The sequence below is a fragment of the Chlorocebus sabaeus genome, chromosome X (assembly GCF_047675955.1).
Source record: "Chlorocebus sabaeus isolate Y175 chromosome X, mChlSab1.0.hap1, whole genome shotgun sequence".
Taxonomy (NCBI): domain Eukaryota; kingdom Metazoa; phylum Chordata; class Mammalia; order Primates; family Cercopithecidae; genus Chlorocebus; species Chlorocebus sabaeus.
The window spans coordinates 22908441-22924934 of NC_132933.1; the positions used below are offsets into that span (position 1 = coordinate 22908441).

General features: G+C 37.0%; 1 protein-coding gene across 9 annotated transcripts in view; it reads left to right on the forward strand.

Annotated features, from left to right (window-relative positions):
- The window catches only part of ENOX2 (ecto-NOX disulfide-thiol exchanger 2), a 285986-nt gene that overhangs the window by 16222 nt on the left and 253270 nt on the right, over positions 1 to 16494 (forward strand). For 2 of the 9 annotated variants that reach the window (XM_073013401.1, XM_073013400.1), the window contains exon 2: positions 813 to 940. The exons of the other annotated variants lie outside the window; for them this stretch is intronic. The gene's annotated coding sequence lies outside the window, so the exon portion shown is untranslated. The remainder of the gene's footprint in view (positions 1 to 812; positions 941 to 16494) is intronic. 9 annotated transcript variants of the gene reach the window in all.

Below are 16494 nucleotides of genomic sequence, written 5' to 3' on the forward strand. Positions count from 1 at the left end.
TCTGTTAAACTGGTAGTCCCGATCCCTTAATTGTGCACGCTTCTCTGCTGTATTCTTGTATTGAATTTCTCAAGTCTTATGTCTGCAACTGGTAGTATGTGATTTAGCTTAGAGTGTTTGCACAGAAGACGGTGCTTTGGAAGCAAAAAGCAATTTTTAAACACTTAGTGTGTTATGTTTCTCTTGAGTTTATTAACTCCTGTATTTGTTAATTGGTTGTATAGATTTGGGATATACTTAAGAGTAGGGAAACTTCAAATAGGAAGCATTCCAGGACACATCTGTTTGGTAAATTTAGTTATGTTTCATTACTGAACTCAAGTTGATGAACATTATATATTATTGTTGTTTGTTTATTCTCCTGATAGAAAAAAAAAGTGCTGGAAACGGCAAAGCTACAAATATGAGCTCCAAACCATCTGTATTGTAAAATATCTTTGGATCAAAAGTGTTTCTTAAGTATTCTCTTAAGCTTTCAGAAACATAATGGCCCATAATGATGAAGAAGATTCTGATCAGGTATGGGCGAATATTTTTTGAAAGGCTTCTTACACAGCAGTTAGACAGAAAGGTCCCTTGCAAATGAAAAGCCCTGAGAAAGTTTCACTTTCTTGCTGCACAAAACAGAAGCTTAGTTCCTACAACCACGTTGTTTTGATAAGTTTGAGTATCATTTGTTGTCAAGGACTTTCATCTCCATTGTTGCTTTATTATTCTTAAAATATTGTGCTCCTGCGCTTAACAGCTAAAAGATCATGTTCTATTTTGATGCGTGGTTTGACAGTTGATTTCGCTCCTCATTAATTGGACAGCATGCAGATGATGTGGAGAAGTGAGTGAGTGACAATATTTCAAGGTTACGTTGAAGAGCATACAGTGAACCTTAGTGCCTGGACCAACAGCTGCTGAATTGAATTGTCTGCAATTAAAGCAACAGCAGGTTTGTGTAGTCTCCCTGCAGCCCATTTATTTGAATTTATAGCTTCAGTTTCTTCTTCGAGTATTGGTTGGTTTGTTCTGCTAAGTGTTGGAAACTTGTGCTTGCTGGATGTTTTCTCTACACTCCAATGCATGCTTGACTCTAGAAGAGCCATCTCTGTACATTTTAATGTGAGAAGTTGTTGAGGTTTTTTTCTTATGGTTAAAATCAGAGACTGTCTTATTTTCTCCACTACAAAATTAAATAGATTTAAATGGAAAATATTGCTTTATTCAATAAATAGAGGTTTCTCATGGACCTGTGTTACTGGTTTAAGTTTCTGGCAATGAAAAATGCTGGACTTTGTTATGCTACTGGAATTACTATATCTGGGAAGAACTCTCTGCTAATAAAAATGTTTACATTTTAAAAATGACATTATCTTCTTGCCAGCTCTCAATTCCACAGTGACCTAATGAATAACTTCAAATCTAACTAGGTGGCTTTTATGACTGTATTTTATTTGTATGCTAATAGTGAATACATGTTTAATTCCTTAATGGTTTTACTCTATTAAAAATTACAATTACAGTATAGTTGTTGGTTACTGAATCATAGTGGATGTGGTATAAAACATTTAGACAGTGATTTACTATATACTTTCTTAGATCATTCTCAGTAAGTGTGAGGTCAGTGATGATATGATCTCCATTTTATAGGTAAGAAAACTGAGACTCAGAATGAGTAACTGGCCTGAGGTCTCCATCTAAATGCAGCCTAAACTTACAGGTTACATTATCTGATTAAAGAATCTGTGCTTTTTCCTCTCTGATATCAGGCTGCCTCTCGGTTGATGGGTGCCAGGTAAATGTGACTTATGCTACTAGAGAAGGAGGATAAATTTGGTCATTTACTAAAAAATGTATTCTTGGATAGGATGCTAGAGATGTTTTCAAAACTATTTTTAATCCAGCATTTATCTGAATATGTGTGTGACTTCAAGATTAATTTTACAGATGTATAAAAAACACTAGTGTTTTGATTAATGTGTACATCAATATGAATGAAAGTAGAGCTTTGTGAAATTTTAGGGAAGCAAAATGTCTATTCCAAAAGGTTAATATGGAGTATTTTCTTTTTTAAACAAGCTGGTTTGTTTTTATCGTACTGGATGAAGTTAAAAGATAAAATGTTGTCTATTCCAAAAGGTTAGTGTGGAGTATTTTCTCTTCTAAACAAGCTAGTTTGTTTTTATTCTTATACTGGATGAACTTACAAGATTGTTTCCATGCAAGTATGTATATTTTAAGATTATACTGACTATGAATGTGAAGTGCTGTATGTTTTTGAAATTTGAGTATTTTGTCCAGATCAGCAGAAAAAATATACAGCTAATTCAGGTTCACACTTTTCTTTCTTTCCGTCTCTGTCTCTGTGTCTCTCTGTCTCTCTTTCTCTCTCTCTCTCTCTCTCGTAGATAAGCATTCTTATCTTTTAAAATTTCCAAATGGTTTCTCAATTTTAAATTCATTAGTTTTAAGGGAAAAAATGTTTTTTGTCCCACTGAAGAAGGAATACTATTTAAAGCCGCATTATCAATTCAGCAAATGAACCCAAATACTTGAATAGCTCATACAAGCTCTCTGGTAAAACTTTCTTTAAAACCCCTTCAGTAAACATTCTTGAAAGGGCAATTTTTATATCTGAATTTATTAGAGACTGTCCCATGTACTAGATTAATGACTGGATGTTCATGCCATAGACAACTCTTCTTCAGCATTTGACAATGAACATTTGAGAATGTTGATAAGAAAATGGGCCAGAGATAGAGCAAGTATTGTTATAATCTGTTTATGAGACTTTAAGGTGGTAATGAATATATTATCTCAGATACCATTTAATTGGAATTTACCCTTATCTAAGATGATATCTTTATATTTTAACATATCTTAAAGTAAATCTGTCCTTGTAATATTTCCTTCTGGCAAAAAAGAGAGGAGGATGATATAAAGCCCTTTTATCATTCTTTAAAATTAAATGAATTTGACACTTAAAAAATACAGGTGGGAACTTCAGGGAACAGATCAGGATTAGAGGAAGGAGAACTGGGCAAACTAGGCATGAAATTGGAAGTTCCATATTAAAGTTGGTTTCAGGTGGCAAATGTCCTGTGTAGTTGGAAGCTCTGGCTAACATCCCTCACTCTGTTCCTTTTTCTAGGAATAGGCACTCTGAATATAAATGAAAAAGAATTTATTAGGGCTTTTAAAGAAATGACATTTTCTTATGGGCAAAAGAAAAAGTCTTTCATCTACAAAATAGTTACTTTTTCCCTGTCTTGTTTGAGGCCAAGAAAAATTCAAGAGGAAGATTTGTAGGTTCTGGTTGTTCAGGGAGCTGAAGTTGAGTCGTCTGATGGATTTTCCTCTTTGGTACACCTATGAGCATGTTTTAGAGGAGTGAAGGGCAGGTCTCATGGACGGGGAATATAAAGGTTAATATAAACCAGTCCATGGTGTGCTAGAGCCAGCTTGCACTAGCTTATTTAAGGGGATCACCAAGAATATTAACAAATTTGAAAATTTATTCATATTTGCCTTTTTCCAAAAAGGACTTAATATGCTTATTATGAATAATACAATAATTAAGGCATGCTATTTATGTAGGATAGTGTACTGCAAATGCCCCTTGGGCTGCTAAACTATACTGATTGACATTATTGAGCATAATACAGTTGAATGTGTGTCTCCCCAGCCATATATAAACACAATAGTAAGAATAGCTAACATTTGGCCAGGCGCAGTGGCTCATGCCTGTAATCCCAGCACTTTGGGAGGCTGAGGGGGCTGGATAACTTGAGGTCAGGAGTTCGAGTCCAGTGTGGCCAATGTGGCAAAACCCTGTCTCTACTAGAAATACAAAAATTAGCCGGGCACGGTGGTGCGTGCCTGTAATTCCAGGTACTCAGGAGCCTGAAGCAGGAGAAACGCTTGAACTCGAGAGGCGGAGGTTGCAGTGAGCCGAGACCATGCCATTGCACTCCATCCTGGGCAACAAGAGTGAAACTCCATCTCAAAAAAAAAAAAAAAAGCTAACATTTATTGAAAGCTTACTCTGTGCCAGGTCATGTTATAGATACCTTATATGTATGAACCCATCAACCCTCACAGCAATGCAATTAGGTAGGCAGTAGTACTTCCATTTTAAGGTTAGAAAAACAGATACAGAGTTTAAGTATCCAGCCTACCACGTCACACAATTACTAAGTAGCAAGAATCAATATTGGATGGCAAGTTTGTCTTCAGAGCCAATGCTCTTAACCACTGTGGAATATGCTGTATGTCTTTAGGGACTCTTTATTAAAGAAGCTGTTTGCCCACCTGTGTGCTACCTGGAGCAGATATCCCATTGTTCATGACTTCAAAAGTCCTAGACAGTGTAGAGCTGTCTGCTGACCAGACTATTAAAATTTTTTACTTTCTTTCTGACCCCCATCGTTGGTAGTCTTTACTGACAGAGTCAAGGGAAACATTGCATCCCCAGGAATTTCTAAACATTGCTGCTACTCATGTTCTTTCTTCAGATTTTCAGCTTTGTTTTTAAGATCTCTTTCATAATCTGTTGCTTCTCTCTCCATTCTCAGCTTTTTGCAACAAGAAACATTGACAGCCAAAGTGTAATTTTTCTTCTATGCAGCCAAATGGCCAAACATCGCACATCTTCTCTGTGTCTACTCTCTCCTGACTCCATTTTATGCCTAATTGTTAGAATGTTCTTCCTAAATGCAGATCTTATCCTATCACTCCTCTCCTTAAACATCCTCTAAAGGATTTTGCCTTTTTTTTTTTCCAAATAGACATTCAGGGCCATCCATAGCCTTGTCCCAGGCACTCAGAATTCCCTTACACTCTTATCTTCCACTACACAACACTCTCTATATCTTATTTACCTGCCACTCTAGACCACTTCTGGGTCATAGGTACACTCCAAATTTTCAGGCTCCTGTGCCTTTCCATACTGTTCTCTACATTTCAATTGCCATCCTTCCTTATCTCCAGCAATCCTAGAGCTGCTCAGTATTTAAGATTCCACTCAAATTACACCTGCTACTGTATTTAATATTTATTTTTGGTCTGTCTTCCCCCAATAGACTGAGTTCTTGAAGTCATGACCATATTTCACTTGTCTCTTAGCACATAGCCTGGTTCTTGCACACAGCACTCGCATGCAGTATTCAGACCTTCAGCAGCTGCACCACCAGAGGTTTTTCTCCTCTTCTGCTAGCTAAAGGTTTGGAGCTGTTCCGAAGCCTGAGTTTCTGAAGCTGAATGGCTAGATTGCTTCTGCTTTGCGTAGGTATTCTGGAATATTCCATTCAAAAGTTTGTTTGTTTGTTTGTTTGTTTTCTAGTGCAAGTACCTTCTTAATTTTTTATTTTCTATACTCATCGTTGCTCAGATCTACTATACTTTGAAAGCTGTCTTTTGCCTTTTTGGAACATTTTGCACTTTTGTATAGCAATAAGGGCTTGCCTACATATTTAATACCATTCAAGAAAATAAATTGGTATATGTAAAGTGATAATTGGAATTTTTGATGCATAATCACAGTGTTTCTCAAAATGTGGTTTAGGAATTACCTGTGACAGCATTACCTAAGATATGTGTAAAATGTAGATTTCTGAATCCCCGTCCCAGACCTACTGAATCACTCTGAGTGATCTGCATTTAGCAGACTCCCCAGATAATTCTTCTGTATGAATGACTTTTGAGAACCACTGTTCAAAGGCAAAAATAAAATGCTAAATTCTGATCCATATTCTCTATGGATATTCATATTAATTACATTGTGGAAAAACTATTCTTAAAATGGTTTGAATATTTTGTTCGAACACTGAAAGTCTTAGTTTCCTGGTATCTAACCCAGTGCTGCCTGATAGAACTGTGTAAGATGATGAAGTATTCTGTATCTTTACTATCTAACACAGTATCCACTAGCCACATGTGGCTACTGAGCATTGAAATGTGGCTACTTCAACTGAGGAACTGATTTTTTTTTGTTTTATTAAGTTTAATTAAATTGATATTTAAATAATCACATGTGGCTACTGGATGTAGTACCGTCAGTGCTGCTCAAGAAGGTTTGGCTATCTAGAAGTAGTAATTCTCTTACAGGTCTAGATGGCCACAGTGATAATTGTATCAACAGGAAATCAAACTGGAATGTTGTTTCCTTTTACATACAGGACAAGCATTTCGTTTTATGGATAATTTAAATTTTAAAAACAGCTTAAAGTGAGTTATCCTCAGAAGGGATTTGACAAATTATGATCTCAACTAAATTTAAATGCGAGCTACACTCTTCATTTCTCATCAGTACTGTTTTTCTCATATTGGCTTGCTGTTGAGGGGTGGCTGTTAAGTCCTGATTTCTGAGCTAGGAATAAGAAAATTGAGTTAATCAGAAGAAAGAGCTCCTACCTTCAACGTTTATGTCATAGACACTTTTATACATTTTAGCTCTCATAGTCCCTTTCACTCTTTTCTTTTGGATTGTTCAACCCCTTAGCCACTCATGACTCACAACTTTTCAGCTTCCATTTCTTCCTCGAATAAATCTTTTTTGAACCAGTAGTATATTCCTTTCAGGACTATTTTGTTATTTAAAATAGCATTAACACTTTGGAAGAATTTGATCAGAAATGGAATGTAGTCTGTACATAAAGAGATATACATTTAGGTCCTTTTATGTTTTATTATTGTGTAGAGTTCATCAAGTATATTAGTTGTACTTGGTGGCTTTAAATAGAACCCAGTGTCAGAATCTAAAGTATTGGGGAAAAAAATACATGGATGGGGTAAAGTCCTTGACTATTGTTGTCTGTGGAAACTATATGGTAAGTAATTATGCCTGTTGGACCTGCCCTCTGTTGCCTAGATCCCAGTTCTTTGTATACTTTTCAATTGTTAAAATTTTTAGCACATCCTGAAATTCCCTTCTTTCTCTTTCCATTCTTCACTTTCTTTGGCTCTGTGGCTCTGTTTTCTGTTTTTAACGGACAGCAGGCATCCTCCCCTGCTTTTTTGTACCATTCAAACTCACTCCCAGAATTCATTGTTGTATCCAACCTCACTGAACTGCCTAGAGGAGTTCAAAACGGGTGTTTCAAAGTGCCTCTCAGGGCCACCCTGGAACACTCTGCAAATAGGTTCTTTTGTTTTGAGGACTAAAGAGACAGTATCGCAGCTACAGTTTTGAGAAATGTGTAAAAAGAAAACCCATTTGGATCTAAAGGAAAATTTTAACCTCTTGCCCCTCCCTTCCCCCAGACTACATCTACAATTTTCAGTGACATTTTTACTTTGTTTAGGAAACCAGATATTTCTGCTTTCAGTAAAAAAAAGTTCACTCTGATCAGGATCCTTCCTAATTTAAACCAGAGTAGAGAAGAAGGGAAATATGTTTTAAAGGTATGCTATAGGACTATGCTAAGATATTTACATAAATTATTTTATTTAATCCTTGTTAGTACTCTCAATAAATGATAAAGAAGAAGTTCTTCTTAGCCGAGACTATATATACACCACTAACTTGTCTAAGGCTCTGTCTCCAGAAACACTGCTCCTAGAAAGCCTGCATTGCTGTTGCTTTTTACTTATACACATAATTATGAATGGTTACCTATTCTCTTACTCTATTTCTCTGTGGATATGGGTGTTGAAGAGATAAGATGGGAGGGAGGGAGGGAGGAAGGGAGGGAGGGAGGGAGAGAAAGGGAGAAGGGAAAAGAGAAGAGAGGTTATCAGTGCTAGGATGTTCCCTCATAAAAATCCCAGATCTGCATAAAATGGGAAAATGTAAAGGAAACACTTCCTGTGCTAGCTGTCTATCAAACAGGAATTGGGATGTGTTTTAAGAGAGCTTCTGACTAAGAGGTTGTAAAGAAAGCCTTCTTTAGTTTCTTTATGCACTCTACTTATTGCCACTCCCTTGCCCTGCAGTCTAAGAGACTGCTAACTCTTGCTGCCAAACATGGTTGACATTTTCCCAAACCTTGCCCATAGATTTGGAGGTGGAACAGGAACTGCAAAGAACCACAAGCCTTACACACTCTGCTGAGTCATGGAAATTTGCCCAGCTTATTCATTGGAAGTTGTACAATCTGCATTCACCTCAATTTGTGGTAAGGAATATGAGGAACGTAAAATAATTGTGACAATCCATATTTAATAAAAATGGCAATAAGCTGCAAGTAAGTCAGACTATTCTGGAAAGGTTTTTTGGGTGGCATTTTACATTTTGTCTTGGTTATAAATATCAAACAAATATAAAATATCATCAAAAGTAATTTTGATTCATGCTTTTATACATCTGCAAGTGACAGGGGATAGTAAACTATATTAAGAGTGTGCAATGTGATACAGCATTTTAAAAGCCAGTATGGTTTTGAGTAACTGACATGGATATGGACAAATATCTTGGAGCATAGTAGTGAGAATCCCTTTTTAATTGGTAGTAAGACTATGCCCAAGTTTCCATTCTCTGGAACTGAGATGCTTGAAATGGAAAAGGGCAATTGAAATGCTTAAGGAATCTAGGGAGAGTGGTTTATGATGGTAGAACACAAAGTAAATATGATAAAGACCGCTTGAGTAGTTCGTGAATATTGGCAGTCACGGCTCTTTTGAGTGGAGTGAGCAATAAAGAGCATAGTCTCAAGGAAAAAGGTATAAGCACAGGCAGAAATATGACCACTGGAGGGATAAGCCTGGAATTCCAGTAGTATCTCTCTCCATCTCAACTAGTATTCCCTGAGTGCCCTACCCATGGGCTTTGTGAGGCATTTAACAAGAAGGGAAAGAAATGGTCTGAGAAGAAATGGTTTGAAGGAATCAAAGTGAAAAGGACATAATTGTTTTGTCAAATATTAACAGCTAGTTAAAATAAAAGGAAACCCCACCCAGAAGCAAACTCTCCAGAACATTTATTTGGCTGGCCTCACATTAAGGCCAGATGAAGCACAAGCTGTAGAGAAGAACCTCACTCTAACATGGAATATGATCTAAGGCAATGCCCTTCTTGGACCATCTCCACATGGATTTATTACTGGAAGTAACAGAAGGGCTATGTTAGAACATTAGAACACAGTTCCAAGGCATGAACACTGAGGTTGGGATTTATAGTAAGGCTCTGGTGTACTAGCTGGACAATGAGTACAATTTCATTGCAGATGTTTTCCATTGGAGATTTTTGACATGTCAATGAGCTGGAATAAGTCAGCCAGCACTACTTAGCTAGCACCTACTATATTGTGTTGCCTGTACTTGACCAATCCAGTGAGGGAGGTATTTGAAGCTGTTTAGCCATTTCTGATCCTCAGGGCACTATTGATAAGCTGCCCCTCCCAGGATAGTAAACTGCCCCTTGCTGTTGTGAAACAGGTAATGGATAAACAGCTTTTCTCATAGTATCTGTACTTCTCTCTTTTCAGTATCAAATCATTCCCAGTAAAGTGTAAAATGGAGTAGACGACTCCCCACGAGGTTTTAAATCTAGATCATAATGGACCACCTGCCAAATGCTTTCCCTTTATGATCCCAAGTTAAAGTTATTGACAGAGAGAAAAGCATTGCAAAATGGAGTGCCAGTTTCTTATGGCATTCGTGGACTTAAGCCAAAATATTTAAAACCCTCAGCCAAATGATTCATTCAGGAGCTTTGGAAGCAACTTGTAAAAATCAACAGCCTGCCTATTCCATATCTGGGGAAAGGACAGAAGAGGGAGGAAGGAGATAAGAGTACAGAATGGTTTGTATTCATGAACTATTATCAGTGTTAAGTACAATGTAGGATGTTAGTCTTACTAACATTTATGAAATGCTACCCTTAAAGCTGCAGACTAAGGAAAGAGCAATCCAGTAGTTGTGCCCATTGCTAAATGATTGAGCCAGAAACAGCATATAAATATTAGAAATGGCTTAAACCACAGCATCAAGTTTTATTATTTCATAAGGAAGTCACTACTGGGACTTATGACTGTAGTGGGAATAGGTAAGTACTCATTTATTTCTAGCTAATGAGAAAATTACTAAGAAGGAGAAAAGGGAAGTTTACAGATAAAAGTTCAGAAGGATTTTGTAATATAAGCATTTTAAAAGAATTTTATGGTTGTAAGAAACCTTAAAGGTTACCAAGTCATTTTCCCTCACTCCCTTTCATACATAATCTATTACCTATATCTACTCCATCCTCAAGTGGTCAATCCAATTTATGCTTAGATACTTCCAATAATTTGACACTCTCTACTATATGGTAGGAAATCTGGTTTTTGAATAGCTCCAGTTATTGAATGTTTGCATAAATAAGCCAAAATCTCTCTCTTTTCAGCCTCTATTCAGCTCCTACTCTTAGACATAGTACCATCCACACAACCTACAAAATAAATTGAGGAGTTATGTAGTGTGGTGACCTTGATTCTACTTACCCCTTGCTGCTATGCCAAGCAACTGGTAGCCCTTCAAATGTTGGAAAACAATCATCATGTGCTCCCTGAGTGACTGTTGTTATTAACAGCTTCATTGATGTATGGCTTACATATCATACAATTTACTCATTTTAAGTATATAATTTAGTGATCTTTATTCACAGGGTCTTGCAACCCTCACCAAAAATCTAATTTTAGAACATTTTTGTTACCCCCAAAATAAGTAAACCCAGATCTCCTTAGCCATTAACTCCCAATTTCCTATACTCCCTTCCTCCAACTCCCAGCGCTGGGCAACTACTAATCTACTCTCTCTATATAGATTTGCCTATTCTGGACATTCCATATGAATGGAATCATGAAATATGTGGCCTTTTTCATCTGGCTTCTTTCACTTAGCATAATGATTTCAAGGTTAATCTGTGTTAATTTCACTAATCAGTATTTCACTCCATTTTATGTTTGGGTAATATTCCACTGTATGGACATAGCACATTTTGTTTATCTAGTCATCATTTGGGTTATTTCCATTTTTGACTACTGTCAGTAATGCTGCTATGAGCATTAATGTGTAAGTTTTCATGTGGACATGTGTGTTCATTACTCTTGGGTATATATATACCTAGGCATATATACCTGGGTCATATGATAACTCTATGTTTAACTTTTTGAGGAGGTGGCAAAAACGTTTTCTAAAATGGCTACACAATATTACAGTCCTACCAGCATTAAATAAGGGTTCCAGTTTGTCCACAATCTTGTGAACACTTATTATTTTCTGCCTTTCTTTTTATTTTATACTAATAGGTGTGAAATGGTGTCTTATTGTGGTTTTGAAAATACTTTCTACCATTCTGTAGGCCTTCTTTTCACTTTTATGATGATACCATTTGTCTGAAAACATTTCTAATTTTGATAAAGCCCAGTTATCCATTTTTTTCTTTTGTGGTTTCTGTTTGGGTATCATAATAAGAAACCATTGCTTAATTCAAGGTCATGAAGATTAACTCTCATGTTTTCTTCTAAGAATTTTAAAGTTTAGCTCTTACGTATAGGCCTATGATCCAATTTTAGTTCATTGTTGTATATGACGTGAGGCAGGGATCCAACTGTATTATTTATGTGGATATCCAAATGTCCCTGCATCATTTGTTTGCAAAACCACTTTTCTCTTTGCATGGTCTTGGCATGCTTGTCAAAAATTAATTGAAGGTAAATATAAGTGTTTATTTTTGAACACTCAATTTTATACCTTTTATCTATATGCCTGCCCTTACGTCGGTACCACACTGTTTTGTCTATATGCCTGCCCTTGTGTCAGTACCACACTCTTTTGATCTCAGAAAATGAGAGTCCTCCAACTTTGCTCTTCTTTAAGATTGTTTTGGTTATTCTGGGTTTCTTGTATTTGTATATGTATTTTGGAATCAGTGTGTCAATTTCTGCAAAAAAAAAAAAAAAAAAAAGGCCAGCTTAGATTTCAAAAGGAATTACTTTGAATTTATAGAGAGTGACTGATTTTTAAAAGGCATACACCTCACTTAGAATAAGATCCCATGAGAAGTGACTCTGTACATAGTTTTCCTGTACCCTTTCTCACCAGTAACACCACTTCAGAACCAAACCTATACCGTTTAAAACTACTTTTTAAAAAGGAGCCAGAATCTCCATGGTATAAATATGTAATATAAGACAACCAAAATTAAGTGCCCTGTTTAGTGACTCACACACTTCTTGCATTTGATTGGGATTATTCCTGAGTGAAGAAGCCAAGAACAACAAGTTGAAGGAGAAAATTATCTAGGTCAGAGATGGTTTCTTTTTACTCAGACCCATCCTGGAGTGAGCATACTTGCGTATGTTTGTGTGTGTGTGTGTTGAGGGGGGCATGCATGTGTTGGTGTTAGTGTCTGTGTGGGTGGGGAGTGGCTGTGTGTATGTCTCTGCATGTTTCTGTTTTAATCCTTGCATGCAGATATGTGCATATGCATGTAGGTACACAAGTATGTGTGTATATGTGGTTTTTTTGTGTGTTTTTTTTTGTTTTTTCTTTTGGATCCTAGTAAGATACCTTTTGATAATGGAATAGAATATTACAAATAGGCTTTGTGGCATTTCATCCTTTTAGATGAACTTATTGAGATTTTGGAGTTACAGATGAATTTGGCCTTCCCACCTGAAAAGGATATTAACTTTTATTTCATTGCTTTCCTTCTTCTGTATCTCATTCCCTTGCTTGGCACTAGTTTCTGCATTTGCTTCTTCTTGGTTATCAAACTGTAGTTCCACATGATTTCCATAGTTGACCCATACCCCTCCACTGTTGTGATCATCTATGCTGCCAACCCTGCAATGATGGCTTATTAGCTTTTCCCTTTCTTCACACTCTTTACTACCAAGGAGTCAATTGTTCTGCAGAACCTTTCTAATTCCCTCACGCTCTATCCCCCAGATGGTGTCAAAAGTGTCAGGTCACGTGTTTTCCAATTACAGATGGAACAAAGTGTTTACCCAGTGGTTTTCTAGAACATGACAAACACAGCCTAGCACACTTATTAGTTAGAGTATGGAGAATAGAAAGCTAGTCCTTAAGAATGAAGAGCATTCAATCAGGATTTGAAAGCTTAGTCAAGTAGAAAACTGGTACTGTATGTGCCTCTAGCTTTTAAAAAATTTTCCTCACCTTTCTTCTTCTTTTTTTTTTATTATAATTTAAGTTCTGGGATACATGTGCAGAACGTGCAGGCTTGTTACATAGGTATATACGTGCCATGGTGGCTTGCTGTACCCATCAATCTGTCATCTACATTAGGTATTTCTCCTAATGCTATTCCTCCCCTAGCCCCCCACCCCCTGACAGGTCCCAGTGTGTGATGTTCCCCTTCCTGTGTCCATGTGTTCTTATTGTTCAACTCTCACTTATGAGTGAGCACATGTGGTGTTTGGTTTTCTGTTCTTGTATTAGTTTGCTGAGAAGGATGGTTTCCAGCTTCATCCATGTCCCTGCAAAAGACATGAACTCATCCTTTTTTATGGCTGCATGGTATTCCATGGTGTATATCTGCCACATTTTCTTTATCCAGTCTATCATTGATGGGCATTTGTGTTGGTTCCAAGTCTTTGGTATTGTGAATGGTGCCACGATTAACATATGTGTGCATGTGTCTTTATAGTAGAATGATTTATAATCCTTTGGGTATATACCTAGTAATGGGATTGCTGGGTCAAATGGTATTTCTAGTTCTAGATCCTTGAGGAATCACCACACTGTCTTCCACAATGATTGAACTAATTTACACTCCCACCAGCAGTGTAAAAGCGTTCCTGTTTCTCCACATCCTCTCCAGCATTTGTTCTTTCCCGACTTTTTAATGATTGCCATTCTAACTGGTGTGAGATGTTATCTCATTGTGGTTTTCATTTGGCTTTCTCTAATGACGAGTGATATTGAGCTTTCTTTCCTATGTTTGTTGGCCGCATAAATGTCTTCTTTTGAGAAGTGTCAGATCGTAAACTTCACCCACTTTTTGATGGGATTGTTTTTTTCTTGTAAATTTGTTTAAGTTCCTTGTAGATTCTGGATATTAGCCCTTTGTCAGATGGATAGATTGCAAAAATTTCCTCCCATTCTGTAGGTTGCCTGTTCACTCTGATGATAGTTTTTTTTGCTGCACAAAAGCTCCTTAGTTTTATTAGATCCCATTTGTCAATTTTGGCTTTTGTTGCCATTGCTTTTGGTGTTTTAGTCATGAAGTCTTTCCCCATGCCTATGTCCTGAATGGTGTTGCCTAGGTTTTCTTCTAGGGTTTTTATGGTTTTAGGTCTTACCTTTAAGTCTTTAGTCTATCTTGAGTTAATTTTTGTATAAGGTGTAAGGAAGGGGTCCAGTTTCAGTTTTCTGCATATGGCTAGCCAGTTTTCCCAACACCGTTTATTAAATAGGGAATCCTTTCCCCATGGCTTGTTTTTGTCAGGTTTATCAAAGATCAGATGGTTATAGATGTGTGGTGTTATTTTTGAGGCCTCTGTTCTGTTCCATTGGTGTATATATCTGTTTTGGTACCAGTGCCCTGCTGTTTTGGTTAGTGTAGCCTTGTAGTATAGTTTGATGTCAGGTAGCATTATGCCTCCAGCTTTGTTCCTTTTGCTTAGGATTGTCTTTCTTGCTTCCTTCTTTTTCTTTCCTTCCTTCATTGCTTCCATTAGGTTGATGATCTGCCATGCAGGGGTAGATTAGGAATGAAGGTAAGTAATACTTTGTAAGTATTAAATATAGGCTGATGCTGAAATCGAGTAGAGAAGAGAGATGCCATTGTGCAGAAACATACAATATTAGAGATAGGGAGACATAGTTTGAAAAGGACTTCTCAAAGATTCCGATATGATCTTCAGTGGGTGCTATACCAGCCTAGCTGAAAATCACTGAGATAAATAAAAATGACTACTGTTTCATCCATGAGGATTTTTTAAGCAACCTTAAATGAGTTCCTATACCTTAATAAGTGCTTTTGCCTTACAAAATAAAACACAACAAAACTAATGCTGAAGAAAATAGAAACTTACTTAGAACAACTTCTCAGATGGTTTCTAGTATTAGCAGTTTGCTGTGTCCATCAACTGTGAGGAGCCCAATGAGGTAATGTAGTTTTTGCACATAAAGGGAAAGGCATGTGCTACCCCCAGTGATCCTGCATATTGTAAGCTCTAGCAGATTGGGTGGGGAAGGAACACCATTGTCTAAAATGGACAAATAGAAGAACAAGTTTCTAAGAGGTTTGCCCAGCTTTAAAAATACTGTTTCCACATAATTAAACTAAGTAGAGAGTCTGTATTGGTTCATGACCTCCTCTTTTAAGATACAAATGTCACATGGTGAGGTTAACCCTCAAATATCCACATCGATTCCCAACTGAGGTTTCTGTTCCTCGGTGGCTTAGAAAAGAAGGTGTAAGGGAGATGTGTACATCTTCTTATCTCTTTCCTTACCTGTTTGATGGTATTATGGGGAGGGACTTTCAAAATGCTTTTGTGGGAAAGAACTCTAGTGTTGGGATAGGATAAAGGCACATAATATTAATTAATTTGATTGTTTGTCCTCGCCCTTCACCTTTCTAAATTGTATTCAACTCACCTGACTCAAATCCTATACATCACAGAAAGCCTCCTCTTCTTTTACTAGCCTACATTGATTTTCCCCTTCTTTGAACTGCAGCAGTATTTATTGTCTATACTACCCAATCTAATGTTTGATTGGGCATTATATATTCTCCTGTTCTTTAGTGAGTTTATATGTGCCAAACTTGTTCCCCCTTATACAAGACTAGTGATTTATGTGTACTACAAATGACTGTTGGGAGGAAAAGATTGCAAGTTCTTTAAGGCAAGGACTGTGAGTTTCATATTCCTTATTTTATTATTCTCCATGGCATATAGAACAATATATTTGGATTTAGGGAAAAATCACCTTTAGCTGCTGTTATAATTAAGATTTCACTCAATATTGCTATCTAACTTAAAACATGCAAAATTTACAAGTAGATACTATGATGCGTATGTTATACGGAAATGACTTTAGTCACTTGGACTAAATTGGCAGCATTCTTTCCCTTCTTTGCACTAGCCTTAGCTCATGGTACTGGTGGTCATTCCTGATGGCCTTGATACTGGCTCTTTCTCATAATGACTAGTGGAAGCATATAGAAATGCTATTTGAATGACTTCATGCAATAGAATAGAAACATTGAAGAAAATATAGCAGCTCTCTCTCTCTCTCTCTCTCCCCCCCCATCCCCCTCCCTCCCTCCTTCCCTCCCTCTCTCTTGTTTCCTAGATATTCAAAGATCTATACCTGGTAAGCCAAATAGTTGTTTCTCTCTTAAAACACACAGAAAAAGGGCAAAATGGGCTTAAGAGGGCAAAATAAGAATGTCCTTCTAGAAAGATAGAGTGGCTTTTAAATCTCAGCAGTTGCTGGAACAGTAAAACAAGTAGCAGTTGGCAAGGTGTGTGTTAAAGGGATTTATATATTTAATCATTTCCCCTCTGCACTTCCTCACCTTTGTACTTCTTCCTTGTAACATCAGGTAGAATA